General features: G+C 42.2%; 1 long non-coding RNA gene across 1 annotated transcript in view; it reads right to left on the minus strand.

The window, feature by feature from the left end:
- The window catches only part of LOC122794024, a 136,763-nt gene extending 112,334 nt beyond the window's left edge, over positions 1 to 24,429 (minus strand). The window contains exon 1 of the long non-coding RNA XR_006363607.1: positions 24,344 to 24,429. This is a non-coding gene — a long non-coding RNA (uncharacterized LOC122794024). The remainder of the gene's footprint in view (positions 1 to 24,343) is intronic.
- Between the last annotated feature and the right edge of the window lie 300 nt (positions 24,430 to 24,729).

A 24,729-nucleotide genomic window follows, 5' to 3' on the forward strand; every position in this document is an offset into this window, starting at 1 on the left:
GTGTATACTTTTTTACCCCATCTGTCCAGAGCTCTGGAATCCTTGTCAGAAGGAATAGGATTCTTTGCAGAACTAGCCTTAGCTCCTTTAGGTCCCTGTGTAATGACCGGGTCTGCAGCAGGATTTCTGTACAGGTATTTGTGAGAATCTGGTACTCTGTAATACCTGTCAGGTTTACTGGGAGCAGGTGGAAGGGCAGCAGGGGCTAAGCTGGATTCATGGAAATCATCATCCACCACTTCTAAGATAGGGGGATGGCTAGGGGTCTGTGCTGGGGCAGACCTAGAAACTCTCTTACTCTTTTCTTAGACTGGGGGAAGTCCTGAGATTCCCAGTGGAAATGTTCCCTGAGAGTGTGAAGGGTTTCCCCAAAGGAAAGGTCTTCTGGTGGGGAGGCAGAAGGGATAGATTCTTCTGCATCTGAATTCTCATAAGCAGTCAGAGGTTGTGATTCCTCTTCAAAATCTGAATAATCAGATTCCTCAGAATCCTGTTTTGTCATTATTTCAGGGGAAGGGTGTCTTTTCCTTTTAGAAGTTGTGGCCTGACTACCCCTGATAAGGGAGATAAGATCCTCTGCCATTTTAAGCATTTGGGCTTAGGGTGGTGGAGCAGGAGTAAGATGGTGGCTAGAGGTAGATTTTCTAGGAGTGGCCTGGCTTCTAGGCCTAAGAGTATCCAGCAGTCTCAGAGAAACTGTAGTCGGATGAGAAGACGTTGTTGTTTGTCTAGAATCGGTAGTGCAAAAGGCCTCCTCGAAAGCCGGTACCTGCATCATGGCTCCGGACCCAATAAAGGCAGAGACAATCAAAGGCTTGGAAGATGAAGAAGATTTCTACAGCATACTGGACTTCGAAAGGGTCTCGGTAGAGGCCTGCATAGATATCATATCAGGCATCAGGGGCTGTGAAAGCTTCTCACTGAATTCTGGAGAACTGACGACCTGCTTAGGGTTAGCGTCATCGGAAGGCTTAGCCTTGTGTGGTCTGCCTCTATATTTAGCTCTACATTTTTTAGGTATGTCCACGGTTTGTTGACTGACACCATTTTGGAATGCGAAGACTGAAGGCAAAAATACCTGCCTACAATAAAAGCTCTACGACGAATGGTTCTCGCGTTAAAGAGGGCATAGAACCAGCAAAGGGGGACGTCGTGGTCTGGGCCTAAACAAGTGACGCAGTATGAATGGAAGTCTCGGTGTGGGATCTGTTTTCCACAGGCGAGACAACGGTTAACTTTTTCGGACATCGATTAGTGCAAGAAAAAAGGCTCCCCAACAGGGTACATAGCTTTAGACGTTTTCAGCTGTAATTCAAACTCTGATAGTGACTAACCAGCACACTTGTGAACTGCTTGTGCTATGGGCTCCACGGCAAGAAAGACCGATGTAATGGCGTCGGCTTTCTTGCTTTATAGCACTGACGCCTTGATGTCAGCGAAAGCGACAGCATCCGATGCAGAAAAACCTTGACTCTGGTATTCGGGACGGCCGAGGGCTACCACAGCAGGGATAACCCACAGGTGATGACTGCAAAAGTGAAATACGAAGAACATCAACTAATACATAGCATGAGCACTTCTAATGGGATATCTGGGTCAAGACTGGAAAAAGTCTTGTACAGGGTCAACTCACTACCTCTAAAATACATACTTAGGAATAATGACACTTCTCAACTCAAATTGCTCAACACAATAAGGAGTACCATGCTGATGGGAAGGCCACAGTACATCACCATGTCCTTGGTGTGCTGGTAGCAGTCAGCTGGTACAGAATGGATCACCACAGAACAAGTATCAATATGTACTCGTAAGGAGAAAGCCCAGCATTAAACTAGTGCACTGCATGCTTTCATAATTTAGGGACATCCTGTATTTTTGTTTCAAATACCACAAAAAGACATACAGTTTGTACACGTCAATTCAAAAATGAGCTTAAAGTTATGCAGTACAAAACAAACTCACTCTCACATATGTACATGCAGGACATTTGTGGTAAAAGCTGAACATTTCTTGACCAAATATGTTTTAAATTAGCTAATGTGAGTTACCAGACACAATAATATATCAACCTTCAGCTCCAAAGATAAGAAAATAATGACAAGAGTGCATAATCATTCTGGAAGTGTCACAGGAAGAGTGGTTGTAAAAGTGCATTTCATTTAATAGCCGGTAACATGTAAATTACTTCTAGCATTTCTGAACAGGACACTGAAGGCTACAGGATAAACATGAAAGGGATAAGCAGGATTAGTAGCTAGCTACAGTAAGCTTTGCATATTGTTTCTCTGTAGCCTGACGTGCCACTTACAATGACAATTAAATGAGAGTCTGTTAAGCCATGGCTCATACTACAAGAAAATCCTATTTAAGATTTTTGCTCATATATTGCATAATCTGGAGAATGACCTAATAGGAAATAACCACCCAAAGAGCGGTCTCTAATTTCAGTAATAAGCCACTTATTTCAAAGTTTGTTACACCTCATAATTCAGGATCTTGAAAAAAAAGATGCATTTTTGGCTGCAAAACACTGTGGTTAGTGGAATGTCCTAGGAACCCTCCACCCTCTTTGAAGGGCATGCTTGCCCTACATGGCTAGAGCTGCCTCTGGTCAGGGGAGAATCCTGAGAAATGAGAGCTTTCTTCCACAACTGGGCAGTGAAAAGTCAGGTTAGCCTCTGGTGCAGCATTATCCTTGCTGCTATGCTAAACTTTTCTGCAAATGATTCTTTCATCCATTCCTCTCCTGTTGTCTTGGCAGGCACAATTCCATACTTCAATATCATTTCCAAAGATAAGGAATAATTGTACTGCTTAGCCCTACCCTAGACTTCAGTAACACATGCCTTCGCAAGCTGCACCTGCTTTGTGCATTAACACCAGCACTCTTGTTATCCATCAGGTGGAGCTCAAATGGTAAGATTTAACCAAATGTTCTCCCTGGGATGGGCTAGCCTGCCAGCTCTTCCACAGCCTGGGTTCATTAATCAAAGAAAAGTTGGATAAGGTACAGTCAGGGCTTTCTCTCTGAGACATGGGAGTGGAATATGGTTGAAAATGTTACCCATATATATGATACTATATTATAATTACTAAGCACAACTAACACCACTTAGTACTGTACGTCAGAACGGATACTATGGTTTTCGACTAATTTAGCATACAAGTAGCCAAGCTACTCATAATTCTTCCACTTGAACAGATTACAAAGAGGTCCTACCTCTTCATTTTTATTTATTTATTTATTTTTTTATTTTTATTTTTCATTTGTTGACCGGGATAGTCTGACTGGATGCATGTCCATTTTCAGCGGAGGCCCGGGGAGAAAAGCTCCAAGGGTAAGCAGATACAGCATTACATAATACCAGCATTACATATTACAAACAGATTATTTACAGAGATTACATAAGTAAGCAAGTTAAACAAGTTCCACAGGTTAAAGTTAGTCCTGAGCACAAGTCAGGATTAAATTACATTACACAGTAAACTGGTTAACAGATTTTTACACATTCGAGTTAGCCAGGCTTGATACATTGACATAGCCAGTTAAGTGACAAATGTTGTTTGAGTCTAGTTTTAAATTGACCTAAGGTGGAAAGTAAGGCAATATCAGCTGGAAGTGAGTTCCAGGATCTACTTACAGAGTTTGCAAAGAGAGAATCACCGGCTGTGTTATTAATTTTGCTAGTCTGAATTAGTAGTTTGTTAGAGGATCAAGCGGTCTAGGATTGTTATAGGGGTGATAATATTTTTAAGTGCAGGAGTATTGTCCGGATTATAGAGGATTTTATAGGCCATAATCAGTTGGTTATACTGGATTAGGCTAGGTAGTTCAAGCCAACCAAGCTGATTTAGATTGATGCAATGATGTGTCCTAAAAGGCAGCCCAGTGGCAAACCTGGCAATGTGGTTGTAGCAAATTGAGAGTTTGTTAAGGACAGTCTTGTTCAAATTCGAGAGTAGAGGGGATGCATACAGAAGGGTTGAAAGAAGGTGAGAGCGAGCTATGGCAATTTTAGCTGGAGGGGTTAGGAAGGCTTTTATTCTGTAAAGTGACCCTAGGTTTTTATTGATGGTTTTGATAGTTTGGTTAACATGTAGGTCAAATTTGAGATTATTGTCTATGATGACACCTAATAGTTTTGTAGATGGGTCAGGGGAGATTATTGTGTCATCATTTGATTTTATGGTAAAGGTGAAAGCGGTAGACCTACGTGTTGGTGAAAATAACAGCATTTTAGTTTTTTTGGGATTTAGGATCAGACGATGTTCAAAAAGCCAGTTTTCTATTGTATTAAAGGTGGTCTGGGTAGCTGACCATAACTCTACTGGAGATGTGGCCGAGCAAATCAGAGTAGAGTCATCAGCATATTGGATACAGCTGACTTTTGGGATGACAGTATAAAGGTAGTTAATGAAGATGGAGAACAGCAAGGGCCCTAGTATAGAGCCTTGTGGTACTCCGAGGGTGTTAGGTAGAAGGTTAGAGAGTTTGTTCTGCCAGAGGACAGCCTGCTGTCGACCATTCAGGTAGGATTGAAACCATTGGAGGGCTCCAGTATCTAGACAGAATGTTTGCAGGGTGTGGATTAAAAGTTGGTGATCAACCATATCGAATGCCTTGGAAAGATCCAAAAAGAGGGCTGAGGATATATAATTATATTTGCGATTATGGTTTATGGTGTTAGTAAAGGCTAGGAGGGCTGAAGTAGTGCTGTGATGAGGACGGAAGCCATGCTGAGTGTCTGCCATAAGGCAATTTTGGATTAGGTGGTGCATGAATTGTCCATGAATACATTTTTCCATAAACTTTGCAAGTGGAGAGAGTATAGCTACTGGCCTATAATTGGAGAATTCAGTAGAGCTGCCTCCTTTGTGAAGTGGGATTACATAGGATATTTTCCAGACGGTGGGAATTTTAGCTTCTACTATGGTTCGATTGATTAGTATTGAGACGGGGTAAGCAATAGCATCAGCTGATTTTTGTAGGTACTCGGCAGGGAGTTGATCAGCAGAAAGTGTAGTGGGTTTTAATTTTTTGATCAAGGTACGGATAAGTGAAGTGGCGACTGGTTGGAAGCTGAACGCAAGTAGGTTTCTAGGGGTGCTACTTTCAGGACCAGGGGAGCTAGGAGGTAGTTGGCTAGCTAGGGCTTGAATTGTCTCAGTAAAGAATTGGTTAAAACTATCAGAAACATCTTCAGGGTTTTATCAATAGTAGCAGCAGGGATTGGGGTTGAAGTTTGTCCAGGATGTAGTAGATTATTTAAACCTGCCCAAAACTTCTGAGGGTTATTTTGATTTACTGTCTGTAAATTACAGTAGTATTGTTTTTTTGTCTTGTAAAATTGATTTTTTGGTTTCGTTCCTGGATTGCCTGTATTTAATGTGATCTTGAGGGTCTTTAGAAGAACGCCATAAAGCCCATGCTTTGTTTCTAAGGGTAATTTTGAGTTTAGACTCTATAGAAAGCCATGGTGCAGTTTTTGCCTTGGTTCTCTTTGAACGAACAGGTGCATGCAAATCAAGGATCTCAAGGAATTTGTTGTTTAAGTATGCTACTGCTTCCTCTAAGGGGAGGTGTTTTAGAATAGACCAATTACATGAGTTTAGTTCTTGTTGGAATTTGGCAGGGTTAAAGTTTTTATTGTTTCTAACCTTTCTGAGTAAGGGTTGTTGGGAATTAATGGTTTTGTGCTTAATTACATATGTGAGAAGGTGATCGCTTAGGTCATTAAGGAGGGTACCAGAGGTGTACAGTTGGGGGTGACTGTTTATGAGTACCCAGTCAAGTATACTTTCTTTTTGGTTGGGTTTACCTATCCTGGTAGGGGTGGATATGATTTGTGTAAATGCATGCAGGTTAATATGGGTGGTTGGGGATTCTAAGGAACAGGTGCCCCAGTCTATGTTAAAGTCTCCAAGTAGTAGGGTTTCTTGGGGGTAGTGACATGATAACCAGTGCAGGATATCTTCAAATATAGATATATTGTTACCTATCTATCAGTGTTATTTTTTAATATTTCCTGTGATTGAAACTCTGGTGTTTATTGTAAATACATATTTAGTATTCTCATGTTCTTTTATTACTTATTATTATATATATTTATGATAAATTAAAAACAAATGTGAAATGAAAGAATGCACTGGAGACTGATGTGATGTGAGGTGTTCCCAGCTATGCCAGAAGAAGTAAGGCAATGGATGTGTAAGACATGTCAGCATAATTAGCTGGAGTTTTGTAAAGAATTATGTGCATTTGTATATCAAATCAATTTGTACGGATGCTTGTGTTGAAAAATGTATTTGTAAAGCTGCTTGTGTTAAAAAAAATGTACCAAGAGTGGGCCCTGCTGGATAGAAAAGAAATACACCTGTATGTCAGACTGTACTGTAACTGCTGAAATTAATATATTGTAACAGATGATACTGGTAGAGAAGAGGTTTATCTCAGTCCAGCTAATTTTGAAAAATAGTCTGAAATTAAATTATCTGGTTCAGGCCTGGTTTAGGCCATAAACATTGTATTTTACAGTTCTGATTCCAGCTAGAGACAAAATGTCTGTAAAAAACAGGACTAGGAATCCTACTGTACTGTCCCTTAGGGGTGAACTAATTGCTACCCTGGAAGGGTGGAAGTTTTTGAAATGGTTTTACAGCTTCCAGATGCCATAACATATCTTAGCAAAGTTGTGCGCGCGCGTGTGTGTGTGTGTGTATGTATGTGTGTGTGTGTGTGTGTGTGTGTGTGTGTGTGTGTGTGCGTGTGTGTGTGTGTGCGTGTGTGTGTGCGTGTGTGTGTGCGTGCGTATTTTAACATATCTGCAAGATTATGGCTCAGTTTCTAGTAAAAGTGGTAGTGTGGGAACTAGAAATCAGATAACCAGATGTATGTGATGTCTTTCTGTAATCTAGCACTGAAATTATGTTTTAATACTAAGTCTTAGGGCAGTTTGTTTTTGAATCCTGACAAAAGAGGATCACTCACCCACTTCATCTTGCCTTGCTTTAGTAAGTTACCAGGGAATAGTAATTCTTTAGATCAGTCAAGGAAATATACTTAGATTAGTTAAAGTGTTGTTTTTCTGTATCTGTGGGAGTCTATCAGTGTTATTTTTTAATATTTCCTGTGATTGAAACTCTGGTGTTTATTGTAAATACATATTTAGCATTCTCATGTTCTTTTATTATTTATTATTATATATATTTAAACTTTTCATTGTGGCTGGTCTTTTAGAGAATACATTAATCCTTGAGAGTACTTATATTTATTTGGTGACACAGTGGTCGCTCCTGAAAGCCTTGATGCATTGGTCAAACACTACCAGTATTATTAATTTTACTCAGTATAACTGGGTACCATTGTAATAGTCTTAGGGTAGCTGGCTTTGGAGTGTTCTGGTGGCAGTACCTACCTTACAGTCTGGGCAGAATAGGCATAGCTGGTAAATCTGTGCCAGCCTTTCCCAGATTGTGTGTGTGTGTGTGTGTGTGTGTGTGTGTGTGTGTGTGTGTGTGTGTGTCAGCTACTTGGAGCATGGACACGGAGCACACTGGTTTCAGAGAGAAAGTGGTGGAGGACTTGGCTTGGAACACTCGTCTGAGGACTCAACTCTACAGCTGTGTCAGTGGAGAGTCTTACTTGGGGGCCTGGAGAGAGACAGAGAGAGAGAGAAATCCAGCCCCAGGACTGTGTGTGTTTCCTGTGTACTCTTAAGGGAAATTGTGCTTTGTGCAGAGAGCTGCATCTGGAAATACTGTGTGTATCTATTTTTGTTCCAAGTGAACTTCCTTCACCAGTGTCCATGGTGAGGATTGAGACTGCTTGATCACTGGCTCAGAGAATGGACGTCACATAGGCAAGTTTCTTTTGACAGGAGAAGACAAAGGACATGAAGTAAGTTCTCTTATTCACCATATTGGTTAAATAAGCAAGTAAACTAGAAGCCAATAATGGTTATAATTTCCTCTTTTCATATTCACAGCTTTGCACACTTCTGAATTTTATTTTCATTTTCATGCTTAACAATGCATTTACATACCATGGTATCACTTCAGGCTAGGAAAATGTGCCTAGTCCCTGTGATACTCAAATCAACCCCTGTCCACAGAGTGAACAAAACCTGTTAAGAAAAGACAGAAAGGTGCAAAAAAAAAAAAAAATGCTTGTCTTAATTTAGCAAAATCGCCCACAGCTGTAAAATGTAAAGGACATCCAGGAAAAGGGGGGAGGCAGGAGAGTAATAAACACCCAGTGCAGTATGTTCCTTGCAGGCCATCTAATACGGCAAGTAATTATTTATGTCATTTCAGAATCCTCATTTGTTAGATAGATTTTGGGGAAGAATGTTATACAGTGAAATTAAACCTCTAGGGAGGCCACAACCTGGGGAACAACTTAAGAGAAAGGACTGTAAATGCCAAGTCTTGAAGCATAAAGCTGTCAAAGGAAATTTAGCTTCTGCAATCGTGACTAAGGTAGTAATGTTTGGTGAAAGTACAAACCTATGATCAAATGGCTAATGCAGGAATGTCGGCAATGGAGACGCTTTTGAAATGAACACTGCCCTGATAGAATGGTCTTTGACAGACACGTTTAACAACGGACATTCACTTGTTTGCTAGCAAATGATAATGCAACTAGCTGTCCATATGTGAAGGGCTTGCTTAGCAACTAATAGCCTACCCTATTCTTGCAGCAAAGGTGACAACAGCTCTGCTTTCCTGAACTCCTGAGTCCTCTTCAAGTTAAACCTGGGTTGCTATGCATGGAAAAGGTAAGATCTCATTTTCTCACATGGACTGTGCCATGGAGATAACTGAGAGATAAACAGACTACCTTAAGATTAATTCTAAAACCACTTTAAGGAGAAAATGCTGGTTATACTTACGAGACATGGTATCCTTATGAATGGCCAAACAGGGATGCCCTACAGAGGAAAAAAACCTCTGGCAGCACAATGATCCTTTAAGCAGAGATAGAAACTCTCAACAGTAGTGTATTCCAATACATGAAGTTCAAAGTTGCTAAAACGGTCAGCTCAAACGAGGGACGGGCAAGCCAGTTAATCAAAAATTCAAACCTAAGGGAGGAGAGGGTCTTTCAAAGGCAGATGAGAAAGAATAACATACAAAAACTGCTTAAATCAGCCACTGCTGGGCTGCATTCCAGTCTCCTAAAATTTACTTGCACGCAGAGATACAAAAAAAATCATGCACCCTGAATGTGGAATGTGACCAAACCTGAAATAAGCCAGGATCATCTGAAAGCTAAATGAATGAGGTAGCAAAGGCTCTCTCTTCATCCAGGTGAAGAATCATTTTCACTCAGCACAATACATCTGGTAAGCAAGGTCTTTGTGGCAGCTTTGATCACATCCGTGACTCCAGTCAAGAAGGCCTGGTAGGAGCAATAGATCTAAATGAAGAACTAGACAACAAGGTGAAACTTCTACTCCAGCCAAGGGACATTTCCTTCATGCAAACAGGGAGTATACTATTGCTATGAATGGGACAGCACAACCTAGAACCACACTTCTTGAAGATAAGCGTCAGTTTTTATTACACAAATTTTGTCAAAATCTGCAAACAGAAGGCAGGCATGTGTGAATTCTCTGTCACAGGACAAACAGCATATCTTCCATCAATTACTTTGTGCCCTGATGAACAAAGCACAGCAAGAGGAGCACCACATTATAGGTTCATACTACGCTATATTGTCCTTGTGGGCAATTTTAAGCCTAGCCAATTACTCCATGTGAGAATCAAACCCTGCACCTTGTGTCTGTCAGGTAAACACCTTAACCATTATGCCAACCTCCCCATTCCCCCTGTGGCAAACAGGTCAGTTCTGGAGAACCCCACTTACAGAAGATCCTGACTAGAAAGTATTACCAAATCTTTAACTTCAACGGGGGGGGGGGGGTTGGGGGGTTCCAAAGCTACTACTGAGGAAGTGAAGAGCTGTCAAGTTGAGTCCTTACAGGATGACACAGGCACAGCTCTTCAGACTGAGTAAAAAGCAGACCTCTGCAATGGCAAATAATCTGAGCCACCTGCAGGGACAGCTACTAATAAAGCAGGGGGAAGAGAGTGTACCTCCTCTTCTGGAAGCAGATAATAATGAACACATGACCTGCTTGCAGCTGGTGTAAGTAACAGACCCCCTGAAGTGTGGTATACTCTCTCTACTAAAATACATTACCAATTATACAGTTTTAATGCATACAGTGTATTGTTTTTGCAACTTATTTGGTTAATATGGATGGCCTCATGAATTTCTTTCTTGGAGCTGAAAAGTCCTGCAATGAGTTAATGAAAACTGAACCCACAATACCTCCCTACCTGAATTAACATATAGCTATTGTAGTTTTACCACGCTCAATTCATCAACTGGGGTTTCTTATTTCCTAGAATATTTTCAACAATGTCTTGCAGCAAGAACACCTTGCGCTGACACTTAACATATGTGATGACACAGCAGTAAAACCGCAATGTTAGGAAGCTGCTGCTTTTCAGAAGTTGTTTTTGCTTACCCAGAATGCTGATCAGATATAAGTAAATTACGTAAAAGCTACCATGACCTCATTTTGTGGGTGTGGTTAGAGAGAAAAGCCAAGTAAACAGTGAAACTTAACAAAAAAAAAAAGTTTATAAATAGCTAACAAACTGAAGAAAAGTGCACTTGAAAATAGAATAACGTACTTTAAACCAAACGGCCATTACAAGAGCACAGCTCTCATTTATGAGCTGAAGGGTTTTTTTTACTTTCCAGTTCCTTTTATAGCCTCCATCTTCCCAGTCCCACCTTCTAAATTCTCTCCACCATCCTGTTCCCTTTTTGTGTGGTTCCACAAATGGATGATTTCTCCCCATAGTATGGCTTTAAATACATTTCACAAAGCTCACACAAAAGCACTGGCACCTCTGTTCTGCACTTTGCACGTTCTGTAACTTGTCCATTCCAAAAAGTTACTACACCTGGCATGTGACAAAGGATGATTCCCAACAGTGACACAGAATCCAAAACTAATGGGCTGTGGCCTCTTGTCAATTATGAAGTAAAACTCCAACTGGAAAACCTACAATTAATTAGATAATAAGTACATGTTTATCCTGGGCTAAAATTCCCAGAAACTACCAAATTATACTCCTTGATGAAAACATTTTGGTAGACAGGAAAAAACATGTTAAGACCTATCCCAGTACAACCAGATTCATTGGTACACTGCAGCTCTATGCTAAGAAAAGTTGATCTCTTTGTTAGGACAGCTGTTGAACAACCTTTGAGGAAGATTCAGATAGCAAACAAACTGATGGTAATGATGTATAACAGAGATCCATCAACCACCTATTCAGGTCACAAATCCCCCATCCTTCTCCTCTATGATATCTTAAGCAACAAATTAATTTATTATTTATTTATTAAGGTTTGTTAACCAGGTTAGTCCAGCTGGGCTTGTGGCCCATTTTCAATGGGGACCCGAAGAGAAAAGCTCCGGTACATAGTATAAAATGCAGAAATTTGCAACATTACAATTTAACGTACATAAATTTGTAAACTTACAAACATACAAAAAGCTGTGGTACTTAGTATAAAATGCAGACATTTTTAACATTACAAATATAAAAATTACAGAAATTAGCAAAAACTTACAAAATTGTAAAAGACTGGATTATAGAAGTTGACATGTTACTGGTAGATGATGCGAGTTATATATGTCATAATTAGTCTGTACAGGAATAACAGTTTTACAATAGTATATACACTGTTTTGCAATGGATAGGATGTCAGTTGAGAATATGAGTAAGATAGGCCAGAGGTTTGCATTCAAAAAGTGTGAAGAGATGTACAGAGAAAGACCTATGACATTGTGTTAAGTTTGGGAAAGAAATGATGACTTGGGTGTGGAGTTAGTGGTGTGGGTGGTTTTTAGGTGGGTGCGTGTGAAGGACATTTCCATTTGGAGGCCAGATGGGAGAGAAGCATGGATTTGAAGTTGTTGTGGTTTGGTATTGTACGTAGTGGTGGGGGGAGAGTGTTCAACTGTTTGGCTATGGTGTGGGACCGTAATAATTTGCCAGGTGGGTGTAGGGGTTTGTGTACATATAGGAGGTTTTGGCCTTTTGATCTCAGGGTGTGGCTAGGTGTGAAGGGTACTAGAGATTTGGCAAGAGAGGGGCATTCTGTTGGTTTAAAGATGAGTTTATGGGCTGTTGTAAGCTGTACGTATTTTAGGTGTTTGTGAAGTTCTAGCCAGTTAAGGGTGTGTAGGGAGTGGCAGTGATGGGAAGAGTTTCTGGAGTTGGTAGCAAATTTGCAGATTTTGTTGTAACAAGATTCAAGTTTGGAGCAGAGGCTGAGTTGCGGGTTTGAGAATAGGGGAGCACCATACAAGAGAGAGGGGAGAAGGAAGGTAGATGCAAGGGTTTGACGAGAGGAGGGAGTAAGGTAGCAGTTATGCCTGTAGAGGAGATCAATTTTCTGGTGGGTTTTTTTGATTGCTGAGAGGATGTGGGAGTCGAATTTTATCATCAATGGTAATGCCAAGTACCTTGGTACTGGGAACGATTTCTAGAGGAGTGTTATTGTGGCTTTTGATGGAAAATTGGTCTCTCTTGAATTGCGAGTTTTTGGTGGGAGTGAAAATCATTAGCTTTGTTTTGATAGCATTTAGGGCTAGGTGATGGGATTGCATCGATGATTCGGTTTTGGAGAAGGCGATTTGGGTGTTGAGAAGACGTGTGGAGGGGCAGGAGGCAGAACAGATGATGGTGGAGTCATCAGCGTATTAGATGACTGAGGCATCAGGGATGGAGTGGTGGAAGTTATTGATGAATATGTTAAAGAGGAGTGGGCCCAGTACTGATCCTTGAGGGACTCCTGTGGGTAAGAAAGGGGAGGTTGATTCTTTCCATTGTACAGCCTGTTGGTGCATAGAAAGGTAGCTGGAGAACCAGGTTAAGGTTGAGGGAGACAGGTGCAAGTGAGAGAGCTGGGATAGGAGTAGAAAATGGGAGATTGTGTTGAATGCTTTTGAGAGGTCAAGAAATAGGGAAAATACATATGTGCTGCTATCACGTGCTAGGTTGACTGTTTCAAGGAAGGAGAGGAGGGCTTTCATGGTGATGTGGCCAGGACGGAAGCCGTGCTGGGTGGGAGAGAGGAGTTTGTGCTGGGTTAGGTAGGGCATGAGCTGGGAGTGGATTTTTTTTCTAGAATTCTCGAGAGGGGTGAGAGTATAGCTATGGGTATGAAGTTGGTAGTGTCAGTGTTTTTACCACCTTTGTGCAGAGGGATTATGAATGCATGTCGCCAGATGATTGGTACATGGGATTCCTGAATGGATCTATTTATGAGAATGGATATGGGACAGGCTATTGCTTCAGCTGATAGTTGAAGCAAATTTGCAGGAAAGTTGTCAGGGGCAGTGCGGCATGGTTTTAGCTTTTGCAGTAGTCTTTTTATAGTGTTGGTGGAGACAGGTTTAAGGGAGAATAGGGGGAGAGGAGGGTGGTGAGAGGGGGGTGGGTGGGTTGGGGAAGGTGGAGGATAGTTTAGCTATGCAATCAATGAAAAATGTGTTGAATTTAGTGGCTGTTTCAAGGCTTGAAAGGTTAGGATTGGGGCATGGGTTGGTATTATTACCGGGGTTGAGTACTGAGGAGATGGAGCTCCAGAATTTCTTTGGGATGTTTGAGTGTTTGGATTGCAAATAGCAGTAGTAGTTTTTGCGATCTTTTGTTATTGATTTTTTGGCTAGGTTACGTAGATTTTATATTCTTGGTGGGTGCTGTTTTTTTTTTTTGTTTTTTGTACAGTTTCCATTTCTTGTTTCATTGAATCATTATTAATTTAGTTTGTTGGGATAGCCAGGGGCAGGGATTAGTTTTGATGCGTTTGGCTTAGAAAGGGGCTAGTTTATCAAGTAAGGTAAGGAAGGTATGGTTAAAATATGAGACAGCATTATCTAGTGGAAGGATTTTTAGTGGAGACCAGTCAGTAATCTTAAGGCATTCAGAAAAGATTTTGGGGTTGAAGGAAACTAGGTTACGGGACTGCTTGTATAGGTGTTGTTTTTCTATGTGAGAGGGTAGGCGATCTACAAAAGCTGGTAAGTGGTCGCTTAGAGGGTCTGGTATTATACCGGCAGTGGAGATATGGTTGAGGTGGGTTGTTAATATCCAATCTATGATGATACCAGATGTACAGTCTTTATGTGGCCTGGTTGGGAGGTTTATTAGTTGGGTGAAATTATAGAGGTTGATTGAGTGAGTTGGGGTATCTAAGAGGAAGGAGGCCCAGTTAATATTTATGTCACCTAGAATGTAGGTTTCATTTGTGATATTTGAGCTAAACCAGGACAGGATGTCTTCTAGAGTTTTGGTATTGTCTCCAGGTGGGATGTAGATGGAACAGATGCAGATGGATTTGTAGTTTAGTTTTAAAAATCCTACAGCCATTTCTGCATCGGCAAAGGTTGGGATGGGGTTGGTCAGTGGAGTAAAAGTGAGAGTGGAGGGGTAGATAATAGCTACACCACCTCCTTTTCTATGAGGCCTATCATTATGTATGATGTGGTAGCCTGGGGGGGGGGGTTTCATCATCTCTGATGGAGGGTTTGAGCCAGGTCTCAGAGACTGCAGTTATGTCTGGCTGGTTATGAGAGAGCTAAGCATGTAGGTTGGGGATTTTATTACAGAGGCTTTGTGCATTTAGGGTTGTGAGGCAGATAGTCTTGAGTTTGTGTGGATTGGGATTTGTGTTAGGGTGGGTATTGCTGGGGTTTGGACCTGGGTTAGGGTGGATGTCACCTGACAGTGAGAGTGAGATATGGGGGAGGAGTTGCCTGAGGAGGAGTATAGAGGATAGAGAAGTGTGATTTTGGTGGGGGAGGTTTTTTTTTGAGAAAGCATTTAGAATAGGGTGAGGTGATGGCGGGGTGGGGAGTATGGTGAGTTTGAAAAGGTGGGATGGGTTGGAGGAGTAGAGTTCTGGGGAGATTTGTGAATATGGGTTTGATGTATTTGGGAGGCCGGAGGTGGTGGTATGTGTGGTTAGAGGTGGGTGTGTGTTGGTGGGGAGGTTAAGTTGGGTAATATAGGTTAGGGATATTAGAAGGGTAGCTAGTAGTAGAGTTTGTGGGTGGCAGGTAGGCATTGTTGTATGGGTGTGTGAGGAGGGATGTGTGTATGGGAGGGGGTGTGGTGTGTGGATTGGTGTGTGTATGGGAGTGGATGGGGTTTGGTATAAGGTGCATGTGATTGGCGTAGGTGTTGAGGAGGGGGTGTGTGGGAGAGGGTGGGGTGTGTGTGTGGATTGGTGTGTGTATGGGAGTGGGTGGGGTTTATGTGGTTGGTGTAGGTGTTGAGGGGGCGTGGTGTGAGGAAGTATAAGAGTAGGTGCACTGGGGGTGGGTGAAATTTGGGGGTAGAGTAGGGGAGAGGAGTGTGCCCGCAGGGCGAACGGAGTGGGTAGAGACAGAAGAGTGACAGAGCTCAGAAAAAAAACAAATCATTAGACTGGGAATCAGTTAGAATTGTGGGGTTACAGTTGAGTAAGAAGATATTCTGTAGATTTCTAAAGGTAAAACTTTATTAAGTTATAACGTATATAATTACAGAACTTAAGTTTGAGTTTAGATGCCCAGGTTGAGCAGTTGAGGAAGTGTAGAGTTTACTGTAGTGAGAGAGGAGACACTATAAATACAGAGATTATGCTAGTGAAAGAAATAGGGAAAAGTTTCAGTGAAAGTGTGTGATAGTTGTAAATTGCTGACACCTAGTGGCGAAAGGAGAAATGGCAGGCAGAAAAATAAAACAAAAACAAAAAAATATTCTGCTTTTGCTCTATGCAGTTGAGAATATTCTGGAGTGCAACTTAATGCAAGTTTAGGGGAGAAAGGTGCAATCAGGAGGGGCAGGAGAGGCAATGTGGGATGCGACAGGAATGGAACAAAACTGCAGTCTCTCTCATCACTGAGGTGCAGCTGCTAACCAACCAATTGCCTGCATTCATGTAGTCTCTACAATGCTGGGTGGTCATCCTGTGTTCAGCTGAGTCACCTATACCATTAGGATCTTTGAAGCCATCTGATAGATACCCTTACATATGACATCTCAACATTCCAGAAGACCAGTCTGGAGTCCTTCCTATCATGCCTCGCACCAAGTGAATCACCATTCCATTTGTTACCTATTCCTCCAGCCACATACACCAAACCTCTATTTACAACTGTATTTAAAGCAGAAAAACACACATGCCATCTCCAGTTAATCGTAAGACTATACCACAGAGTAGCAGTCAAAATATCTCCATCAGCTTCACTCCCACGTTAACAGTACTACACTTCATACTATCCCTATAAAATCCAAGAAAGCCTCCAGTAAACTTAGCATATTTATCTCCAACATGTTCCTTAATGCACCCTTCAAAACGTAACTTCCATCTATTAAAAACATGAATACAGTACATACTACACAGACAAAGATACGCCAAGTTAACATGATCCTGTCAGCGACTACAAACCTGCAAAACTACAAAGTACCACTACTAGTAACCAAAAGTGGCTTACTTATCTTGAGAGCTATTATTTTAAAAAACACAAAGACTGGAGGTCTACCTTTTTTCAAATGTAGACTGTACATAGTTGAACGGCCACACCACCAAAACATTTCTGTGAAACCCAAATCACAGAAACTTCAAAAATTCGAAAAAGCTCAAATGTCAACATTTCCGACCATGCCACACCTACAAACAAGTGCTAACATGGGTCAAAAAAGGGAGCAAGATTTTGTGGTTCGGAACATCGGCATTCGAGGTTTTAAGAAGGTGCAATTCGGAGTTCGCAGAAGCAGGTTTGACGTTCTGGCCATCAACATTTTGAAGGTAAACCACACTGGAACTTGTGCAAACAGATACAATCTCATTTCATATACCTGGCTCAAAACAAAAGTTAGGCACAACCACTTCCAAATGCAGTGCTGATCTTTCCAGCACATCAATCCAGTCAACACAGCACTAAGTACCTCCTACGTATATCAATTACATATTTAGTTTCGTTAAAACTGATCACCTAATAAGGTACTCATATTTTTGTCTCATATAACTCATGCTAGCAACGTCTCATCCTCTATTCAGTTCTAGACCAAGTGATTACAGCCAGCAATGTATTTGCATCAGACCCAACATACCATAAAGCTGTGCACCACCTTCCCATATACAAGGTGTTGTACGTATTAGGCTACTAAAAAGACTCTTGTTTCTGCTACCAATGCACCTCCATAAGTACACAAGTTCCCAATATTCTGCATCTCACCCATTCATATTCCACCACAACACAACTGTTAGCCATTCATTCATAATCTCATGGTCAACATCAGATTTAGTGGATGAATATGCTAACTAACCACCCTTTGCCACACTCATTAAGAAGGAACTTGCAACCAAAGTGGCTCCGATTCCAGAAAAAAAAAAATCGATCATCAAAGTAAAAGTGAGCTAATTTTATTCATTCAATACTGACTTTATCCTATTCATGATCATTAGGGAGCCAGAGCCCACCCAGGCAAGCAATGGACAAAAGGCAAAGAACCAATTCTGTACAGGACAACAGACCACTGATGAACACTAATGTGCATCCGACAATCCATTACTGGATCACTAATTCATCTAAAAGTATGTCTCTGGGACATCAGAGGAAATTACAGACACTCGAGAATATGCATGCTGACAGATGGCATAACAGGAAAGGAATGAACTGGAATCAGTGCTAACCACTGCACCACTATGCCACCCCTGGACTAGTGGAATCTTCTTCCCCAGGTCATGTAAACTGAGCATAATAAAAGGTATGGTGCCCAGGTGGCGGGCTAGGAACTCAATAGTCCCACTACACTTAGCATAGACCAGGGGTCCTTTAAATACAGGTGTTCTAATAGATGCTTAAATCTTCCTTAATTCTGTCAGAACAAACCCAAATAAAAGCTATTATTCCAGTTTTTCAAATCATTAAAGATGATCAACATAGTCTTCAAGCACTTTTTGCACTCCCTGGATCTTTTCCTCCTACCTGTAAATTCTGATCTTGAGTTACTAGTTTTGTTTGTAGTCTTAAGCAAAGACAAAGTACAGTTTTGTACCTACCATAAATGTAGATGTCCGATAGGAGTGCATCTGCAGTCCTTACAAATGGGTTGTCCTGTCGTCAGGCAGCCCTTCGGTCGGCCGGATTCCAAAGTCTGGGTCTGGCCTCTGCTGGTGTCGCACTTCACCCGACGTCATAGCTGCAGTTATTCGGGTATAAAGGCATCGGCCGATGCAATTTTCCTCAGTGTTTCTTGCCCCAGATGCCAGGTGCCCTCTTGGAAGGCTAAATTTGGATAAATGCCAATCATTCCAAATAGTAGAGAGCAAACACAAAAAATAAGCATGTATGTACATATATACAAACAAATACACCATAATAGATTCCCCCAGCTAGCTATAAGATGGGCAAATACCCTAGGAGCACCACAGAGGGGAAGGCGGGTGGGTAATCCTGACTGCAGATGCATTCCTATCGGACATCTACATTTATGGTAGGTACAAAACTGTACTATGTCCTTCAAGGATGCATCTGCAGTCCTTACAAATGGGTAGAATACCATAGCCAAACTGGGGGAGGTGGAAAAATAAAGTTATGGTGTAGTTAGGATCCCTTGCAAAACAGCAGAGGCAAAACCTGCTCGGGATCTAGAGTATAAAGGTAAATTATAATGCTTGGCAAATGTATGCACAGAGCTCCAAGTGGCAGCCTCTAAAATGTCCTTGGTAGCCACTCCTCGTAAGAAGGCTGTGGTAGTGGCTGTAGCCCTTGTAGAGTGAGGCCTGATGTTCTCTGGAGTTTTCTTTCCATGGTAGGAGTAACAAAATCTAATGCAATTTCCTATCCACTTGGAGATTGTCTGTTTTGAAATTGCTTTTCCTTCCCTTCCTGTTGCATATGCTACCAGTAGCTGGTCAGTTTTTCTATTGCCCTTGGTCCTGTCCAGGTAGTAGCGTAATTGTCTATGTACATCCAAGGTATGCAGCAGTCTTTCTCCCCTGTTCTGTGGGTTGGGGAAGAATGTAGGTAGGAGGATAGCCTGATTCAAAGAAACTCTGGAGACCACCTTAGGCATAAAGGAAGGATTTGTTCTCATGGACACTCTGTCTTGATGGAAGATCAGGAAGGGTTGTACTGCCATTAATGCCTGAAGTTCAGATACCCTTCTTGCTGAAGTGATTGCCAGCAGGAAGGCAGTCTTCCATGATAAGTATTGCAGTTCTGCTGTTGCTACTGGTTCGAAAGGAGGAAGTGTCAATTTTTCTAGCACAAAGTTCAAGTCCCATGCTGGTAATGGTGGCTTCCTAGGAGGCTTTACATTTTTAATTCCTCTCAGAAACTGTCTGAGCAGAGGATGTGAGAAGACAGGAGGATCCAAGTCGTATTTTGCTGAAATAGCTGATGCATGAATCTTGATGGAGGAATAGGACAGGCCTGTGTGGAAGAGCTCTGCCAAGTATTCCAGGATGTTGGCTATGTTTACCAGTGACACATCTTCTCCTTTTGCAGTACTCCAAATGAGATATCTTTTCCATTTCGCTGAATAATTTTTTCTTGTTGAGGGTCTGCTAGCCTCAAGGATAATGTATTTAACCCTTTGGGATAAATTAGGGTTAATGCAATGTTCCAGGCAGTCAGCTGCAGAGTTTTCAGGTTTGGATGCAGATTGTTGTAGTTGTTCTGTGTTAACAGCAAGGGAACCAGGGGCAGTGGCCATATTTGTTCCAGAGACATGCTCCTCAGTAATGGGTACCAATGTTGCCTTGGCCAGTCTGGAGCTATCAGAATGATCCTTGGACGGTCCTCTTTGATCTTCAATAGCACCTTGTGCATCAAAGGAAGCGGTGGGAATGCATATGCTGTCAGGTTTTTCCAACTGAAGGATAGGGAGTCCACCTTCCAAGCAAGTGGGTGGTAAGTCCTTGTGCAGAATTTCTTTAGCTGGTGATTGAGTGGGGATGAAAATAAGTCTATTTCTGGAAGCCCCCATTTTCTTGTAATGGTTTTGAAGATGTCCGGATGCAGCATCCATTCGTGGGCATCCGTGGTAGTCCTGCTTAATATGTCTGCTAGAATGTTTTCTTTTCCTGGTACAAAAATTGCTTTTAACTGAATGTTGTAGCTCAGGGCCACATTCCAGAGGTCCAGTGCCATCCGGCAAAGAGGATACGAATGTGTGCCTCCCTGCTTGTTGATGTACCACATAACTGTGGTGTTGTCTGTCCTTATCATCAATAGACCTTGTTGGAGAAATGGTCTGAATGCCTGAATTGCCAGTTTTACTGCCAGCATTTCCTTTAGATTTATGCGTAGGTGCAGCTGATCTTGAGTCCATAAGCCTTGTATGCACTTGTCCAGCATGTGTGCCCCCCAACCGAGGTCTGAGGCGTCCGTCGTGATGGTTTGGCTTGGTTGAGTATTGTGGAAGGGCAATCCTGTGTTTTGATTGACAAGCCTGAGCCCACCATAGGAATTCTTGCTTCAGGCATGGAATAATTGGAATTTGGGTTTCTAAGCTGTGCTTGTGTTGAGACCATAAATTCCTTAGGTACCACTGTAGTTTTCTCATATGCAGTCTGGCATGAGGAACCAATATTATGCAGGATGCCATGAAGCCCAAGGCTTGCAGTACTTTTCTTGCTGTCAGATGGTTCTGCTTTGTTAATGCCAAGAAATAGAGAGGTAGCTGCTCCTGTTTTTCTACTGTTAGGAATGTCATTTGCTTTGATGTGTCCAACTCTGCACCCAAAAAGGTTATTCTCTGGGATGGTATCAGTTTTGACTTTTTTAAATTGACTGTGTATCCCAGGGCTTGTAGCAGGTAAATGACCCTTTGTAAGTCTTCTACTAGCTTGTTTTTGTTGTCCGCTTGTATTAGGCAGTCGTCCAGGTAAGGGTAGATTTGGATCCCCTGAAGCCTGCAATGAGCGATTACTGATGCCAGGCATTTCGTGAACACTCTGGGCGCAGTAGATAAGCCAAAGGGCAATGCTGAGAATTGATAATGCTCTGATCCTGCAAGAAATCTGAGGTATCTTCTGCAATTTGGTTGTATGGGGACGTGCAGGTATGCCTCCTTGAGATCTAGAGTTACCAGCCAAGACTCCTTGCCCAGCATGGGAAGAAGCTGCTGTAGGGTCAGCATTTTGAATTTTGGAACTATGAGGAATGTGTTTAAAGCGGACAGATCGAGAATAGGTCTCCATTTGCCTTCTTTCCTTGGTACTAGGAAGAGTCTGGAGTAAAAGCCCTTTCCTTGCTCCATATGTGGTACATTTTCCACAGCTCTCATCTTTAATAATTGATTTACTTGTTGCAGAGCTTCTGCCTTTTGATTTGGAGGTAGGTTTGGCATTCCTCTCTTTCCTGGTAGAGTATGGAAATGAAACCTGTAACCTTGGTCTATTGTCTGCAAAATCCACTTGTCCCTTGTGATGTAATGCCAGTTCTTTGTAAATAAAGCTAGCTTCCCGCCTAAGGGTGCTTCTAGTTGTTCTCTGGTAGGCGGTGCCAGAGCCAAGTCACTGTGATTGTCCTGTAGTAGTGGTGGTGGCTGTGTCTGTGCCTCGCTGGTTGTTACCCTGCCACTGGCATCCCCTGTAGGCACCTCTGGATTGGTTTCTGCCTCTTGAACGCCTATTCCTGCCTCTCTGTGCTTTGGAGGAGTCTGGAAAGGACCAATTCTTGGAGGGCCAATTCCTGCTAAACCTTGGAGGTTGGACCTGTAAGAAATCTTTCACTGTTTGGACAGATTTTGCCTTCTCTTCCATCTTCTTCAGAACCTGTTGTGCAGGCGAGCCAAACAAATTGACCTTGTCCATGGGAGCATCTAATAGTTTTGATTTGACATGGTCCGGTAAGGCCTGCTCTTTTAACCATGCATGCCTTCTGATAACTGTGCCAGTCATGGCTGATCTAAAGGAAGCCTCCAGTGCATCATAGCCGCATTTTAAAGAATGGTTACTAACTTGCTGAATGTTATGTACCATTTCCTGAACATATTTCTTGTCTAAAGGTTCATCAGAGGACAGTTTTTTGGTTAACTGATCTAACATAAATTCTTGATACTGGATCATATGAAATTGACAGTTCAAGGCCCTAGCTGACAGAGTAGCAGAAGTGTAAACTTTTTTACCCCATCTCTCTAAGGACCTGGATTCCCTTTCAGAGGGAGGGATTTTTGGCAGAGGTAGATGCTACAGCCTTAGGCCCCTGGGAGATAGTCTCGGGATCTGCAAAAGGAGCCTTGTATAAATGGTGATGTGTGTCCGGGACCCTGTAGAACCTATCGGGCTTAGCAGGGGCCGGAGGTAATGAATCAGGAGCAGTACAAGCATCATTAAATGCATCATCTACAACAGACAGAACTGGAGGTATAGCTAAAGGCCTATGTTGTGGTAAATGCAAAAAGGTTCTAAGCCTTTTTCTGGAGTCTGAAAAATCTTGGCCCTGCCACTGAAGTTCCCTCATAGCATGCAAGGTTTCCCCAAAGGAAAATTCCTCAGGTGGAGAGGCAGAAGGGATGGACTCTTCAGCATCAGAGTCTTCATACGGAGAAAAAGGAGCCTCTGGAGGGTCTGCGTTATCTGAATCATCAGAGGAATCATCTGTGGAAACTGGCTCAGGGGGCTCTGCTCTAGGCCTCTTCTCTGGAGGTGGGTGAGAGGCCCTGTCTGGGAGAGGTTGGGATCCCCGGATTAAAGAAATGAGATCCTCTGCTAAACTAAGCATTTGGGAACTGGAGCTAGGCCTGTGAGAGGGGGTCTTAACAGGCACAGATTTAGTAGCTTTAGCTGCTTTAGCCCTGGCAAAGGCCTTAATAGACATGGCTGCAGGAGGCCTAGCAGCTCCACGTGCAGGGGTTGAAATATCCAAGGGAATAGTGTCAGATAATTCCTGAGAAACTACAACTGCAGGTTGGATTTCAGAAGCCGATTCCACCAGGTTAGAAGAGGCCTCGGTAGAAGGTAAGCTTTCGGCTGAAGGAAGAACCGCTTGCTCGGTTTCAGCCGAAAACGAGACACTCGCAGTTGTCTTAACCGCGGTTTCGGCCGAAACCGCGGACCGCGAGTGTCGGTCCTTTTCCTTGCGTTTTTTGGATATTTGTGAAGTCGGAGGATCCGACGGCATAATATAAGCAAAATCAGAGCCGAAAAACTGCTCAGCAAATTCCGACCGACGTCTAAGCGTCCGTCGGTTAAAAGAAGCACAGGCTAGACAAGCTGCTACGTCGTGGTCTCGGCCTAAACAAGGTAAGCAGTAAGAGTGGAAATCTTTATGAGGTATTTGTTTCCCACAAGTTAAACAGTTATTCACTTTTTCTGACATCAGCTGAGGCAAGAAAGAGTCCCCAACGGGGTACTTAGCTTTTTAGAAGTCTTCGGTAGTAGTAGAAGTATTCGGTAGTAGTAATCTCTGGTTCTGACCGACCGGCACTTGCGAACAGCTTCTGCTTCGGGCGCCACGTGGCAAGAAAGACTGGGGAAAATGGCGTTGGCTGATGCCTTTATACCCGAATAACTGCAGCTATGACGTCGGGTGAAGTGCGACACCAGCCGAGGCCAGACCCAGACTTTGGAATCCGGCCGACCAAAGGGCTGCCTGACGACAGGACAACCCATTTGTAAGGACTGCAGATGCATCCTTGAAGGACATCTGCAGTTTATCAAAGCAAGACTGGTATATGTTTTGAAAAGTGTGGAACAGAGTGAAAAGGGACACCACATATTTCTGTATGCTGAGGAGTACAGAATCCTCTCACACTTTTTCAAGTTTTTTAATTTCTACAGTCAAAGGGCAAAATTCAATACTCAACTGCAATTTAATAATTCATCCTCATATAATACAACATAAAGGGCATTAAAAGATGATTAATTTTACTGGATTTTTCAAAACTGCAATGAAGCTGCAGTGACAGAGCCCTCTCTTTTCAATATATTGGTGTAAGCAACAATGGGAAATAAAAATCTTAAATTATTCAGTATCAAATTATTACTAAATGTTAACAGCATTTGGGCAATCCACACAAGTAGAAAACTGAATATGCAATAAAAATAACTACCCTATTGTTTGTTACAGCTTGCAAATAAAACAAAAGATAGGCTCCTTTTTTTTACCAGTTTTACACAGCTGGGACCTTAACAGCTAAGTGCTCTACGCCAGGAGATAAGTATGAAAAATAGGACTGTGGGGACTGAAATTTTGATGTATAGCAATCAGCCAGTATGACTGCTGTTACAATACCAATGAAGACTCACCTCTGAAACCACGTCCACCTCTGCCACCACCTCTCGATCCTCTGAATCCGCCACCTCCTCCTCTGCCACCTCCCCTACCACCTATGGACATTAAAACAACAGTTAGAAACTCTGACATGATAAATGCATGCACAAATCTGTTAAAATGTGTTTTGTGACATAAAGCAGCCAACTGCTCTGTACATCAGAATTACAAACGGGTGGGGGTCACAGCATTAAAACTTTTATAATGTAGGCTGGCATAATGCAAAGCAACAACACTAGGCAGAGCAATGAGATTTCTTACACAGTTTAGAGATGTTCTACGTACTACTAGTTCAAATTTTAATACCCTTTTGAAAAAAGTACAGTTGGGTAAGGTGTTCACCACATAGGAGATGACTGAA

Source organism: Protopterus annectens, chromosome 2.part1, assembly GCF_019279795.1.
Source record: "Protopterus annectens isolate FY-2018-M chromosome 2.part1, PAN1.0, whole genome shotgun sequence".
Lineage (NCBI taxonomy): Eukaryota > Metazoa > Chordata > Ceratodontiformes > Protopteridae > Protopterus > Protopterus annectens.